Source organism: Bactrocera neohumeralis, unplaced genomic scaffold (assembly GCF_024586455.1).
Source record: "Bactrocera neohumeralis isolate Rockhampton unplaced genomic scaffold, APGP_CSIRO_Bneo_wtdbg2-racon-allhic-juicebox.fasta_v2 cluster09, whole genome shotgun sequence".
In the NCBI taxonomy this organism is placed as follows: domain Eukaryota; kingdom Metazoa; phylum Arthropoda; class Insecta; order Diptera; family Tephritidae; genus Bactrocera; species Bactrocera neohumeralis.
This window is the reverse complement of record NW_026089622.1, coordinates 32,002,278-32,006,283: the sequence shown is the minus strand read 5'-3', so window position 1 is coordinate 32,006,283 and position 4,006 is coordinate 32,002,278.

Sequence of the window (4,006 nt, the reverse complement as noted above, 5' to 3'; positions counted from 1 at the left end):
TGTGATGTTATGCCTATCAAGTGGTGTTTGGTTGTGTAGCAGTTCTTTTTTTATTTCAATCCATTGTGGGTTACAGGTGAATGTAATAAATAGGTCTGGACGGCCATACTTTCGAAAATAAGACATCGCATCTTGAGCGTACTCGTGCATGTGGCGCGGGCTTCCGATGTAAGTGGCCGGTAAAATTGTCATTCTTCCTACATTATTTACATTGCCGTCAGCATTGATTGCATCGCGAAGATGAATGTACTCTTCAGATCGAAGCTGCTGTTGGTTAAGGCGGATGTATGTCAATCTTTCAGTCTCAATTTTGACGTACATGTCCACTGCATACTGATGAAAGAGCCGTTGACACATCAAAATGTGATTTTCTTCACCTTCACGGATCATGAGTCTGTATGCATAATAATTCATGGCACTGACGTTTTTGTGTGTATCAGCACCTGGAAGTACATATGATAAAAAAATACATTTATATATTGAACATATAAAATATTTTATTTTGTATAATCTAATTACCTGTTGTTGGATTAACCATTTTGATATTAAAATGGTACCCATCTTCTCCCTGCCAGAAAATTAATGGGTATTGTAAAGCATCATAAGCTCTATGCGTTTCATATACACGTTTCAATTCATTGTTCAGGCGAAGAAGTACAATATCTCTTGATTGCAAATTCTCTCCAACAACGACAATAGCCACTTCATCTATTGTCGGTGAATTAAACCTCCTTGCATGCTCTCCAGCAGGTGTTTTGTCGGCTCTTATTACAATATTATGGCTGTCTGATGGCATCCGATCCAGTGCCATTTTGAACATCTTCACTAATTCATTATTCTCGTGAAGAAATGTTTGCAGTTGTTGGACAATGATTCGCTTGACGGTTGGATTATGGAAGGAATTTGTCCTTGTATCTGTAATTGTTTAAGAACTAGTTAAATTAATTGTGATACAAATATAAATTAGAATTTCACTAAAACAATTATGGTATACTACCTTGAAAGTAGGCATGAACCCGTCTTGTACTATATGCGTTGCACCAAATGATATCATTTGGAAGCAATTATTATATTTTTGGATGTTAGCCAGGAAGTGTTTAGACTCACTTTCCATCCCATTAACTAATGAGTGTAACGGTTCAGGTGATGGAACCAATTGAGGCAATTGTACATTGCCACCAGCACAACATAATCCTGCAGGTTCACTACTGTACTTTAATGCTTTACAATGTTGACAAATGATTGACATTTCTCCAATCGTCACAGATTTGTCGGCACTATAATCAAATTCCGGATCGTAGGAAAATGCTTCTCGTTCGAGGTTTTCAGGAGCATTGCGTTTGCGGAATCGATTAAATTCGTTATCTCGTGCTCGCTGCTGTTGTGATCGATGTGCACGAACTCGTTCCATTCTCCCCCTATCCGCTTAATAGTTATTTACTCTTGAACGTAATTCTCCCATACTTGTACGACTGTTATCATTATCAGCATCTCGCTGGTCATTGGTGCGGTTGGAGCGTAAAGTAGCTCGTTGCACATTTACACGACTTCGGCGACCTATGTCAGGTCGTTTTCTTTTCCTCGGCATTGTAAGCAGCGAGAAGAAAATCACTTTTAGCAGTATTTCAATATTTCTCCAATTAAATGTTTCTTTTTTTTAACATGAGATGACAAAACCAAGGATGTTAAAGTAGGAGCGTAGCAAAAAGTTTCTAAATTTATGGACAAAAAAATGTAACGTTCGGATTCACGTGCTTTTTACATGAGATGACAAAACAATGGAACGTTTGGATACACGTGCTTTTTACATGAGATGACAAAACAATGGAACGTTCGGATACACTTATTACAGGGCATCTCGACAGGATAGAATTTATAGAATACTAACTGTTATTGCCATTGCCAAATCTGTATGTGGGCATTTGCTATCATGATATAATCATTTGCGCAAAAGCGTAGGGTAGGTAGGTTCGAGATGATGTAGCGTATGCTTTGAGCTCTTGAAAAATTTATTTTATCATTTGCGAAATGCCGTCGGGTAGGTAGCTGATGTAGGGCACGTTTTGAGCTCTTGAACTCCTTAAATCTTTTGTGTGGAACATAAAAAAGGATAAATATTCTTTTGTTTACAAATGTATTTTTGGAAAAAATAAGACAATAACAAAGGATAAAGATCCTTTTTTTACAAATGTATTTCTGGGAAAAATAAGAATTTATATTTTTGGACTACTATATAATAATTGTGGCATAACTTTTATATACCAATTAAAATAATAAATTTAAAATGAGAAATGATATTTTGATTTATGCTTGTATAAGTTTATTAAATTTAAGACTTCCCAACCCAATTTGCATATTATTTCTATAAATTAGCAATATTATACTAAATATAAAATGTTATTTTGAAAATGTACTTTATTTTTATAATATAACACAACCGTCTTAACTCGCTCTTCTAATTTTCATATTACCAAAATTAAAATGCCGTCAGCATATGTGGAAATGGGATAGGTTGCCTCTACGAAATTTTCATATACATGAAAACTGCGCTGTTAAACTGTTGAAGAGACAGCTTCTAGCTATGTTATTTTGAAAATGTACTTTATTTTTATAATATAACACAACCGTCTTAACTCGCTCTTCTAATTTTCACATTACCAAAATTAAAATGCCGTCGGCATATGTGGAAATGGAATATATGACAAACTATGTAGTATTCTTTATCTAGTAAGCAATGAGCAATGTGGAGTCTGCACAGGCAGAGATGCCCCGTTATTATAATAAAAGTATTTTTGAGAGTTGGTAACACTGTAAGGTTGGCACCATCAAACATATCAACACATTAATTATATTTATATATTTTGAAATTTGAAATTGAAATTTAAATACACGATGTTATGAGCAAAGTTGATATTATGTTGTCGATTCAAAAGTCTTGTTTTAATGCGTTCTTCAATTCGAGTGGAACTGAGAGTACAAATACCGTCAAATGTTTGACAGCAAGTAAGTGGTCAACTTTTATATGGGAAAATGGAATTGTCGTTTTATTGTATCTTACTCGTAATTTTTCCTTATTTGCTCACCGTTTAGACCTACCCTGGATTACGACAAACATTTTAAAACCAAAGTCAGCTCAATCGGCCCAGCCGTTCTCGAGTTTTAATCAGACTAACGAACAACAATTCATTTTTATTTATATAGATAGATAGATAGATAGAAGATAGATAACGTTTGAGTTGCTTTTCAGTACTTCAGAAAAAGTGAGCTTACTCGTCTCTACACTATTCTGCTTGTTGACAGTACTTGATGTGCTGGGCAAATTTATGGAAACTTTTTGTTTCTTCAAGGCCTTTTTACGAATGATTTGAAACTCCTTGGCAACAATGCATCCTCTGTAGTTTGCCGAATGGCTTTCGCCCAGTTACAGCATTTTGGTTTTACCAAGTTTGGTTTTTGGCTCTCGATGGTTGATGGTTCACTTTGACATTTTTCCACAGAAGTTCTTGGTGTGTCCAAATGCCTGGCAATTTTTACATTGTGGAATAAGTTTAGAATTCCTAATAGGCTCTAAAAGAACAACGGTGTGATGAATGTGTTTGATTTCATATATTTTCTTGATGTCTTCATTAGAATCAAAAGTAGCTAAAACATGTTTAAAGGTTCTCGTGTTTTCCACTTGAGTTTATTTATGACGTTCATAACATTTAAAACTTGTTCTTTTAAATCAGCGATATCACTAATGCTACACGAATGGTGGAGATTTTTAATCATAACCTTTATTGGGCGCGTTTCAAAGGAATACCATACAGCTCCCGACGCAGACAACATTTATGTCACTGATCTATAGTCATCACTTGATGTAACGCTTATTTTATGAAAGTCGTTATTTAATAGTTTTAACACAAATGAACTTTTGGTATTATATTTAATTAGGTTATTTAGTTCCTTATAATTAGAGATATTTGAAATCATAAGAGGTGAAGGCCGTGGATCATACTTCGGTTTT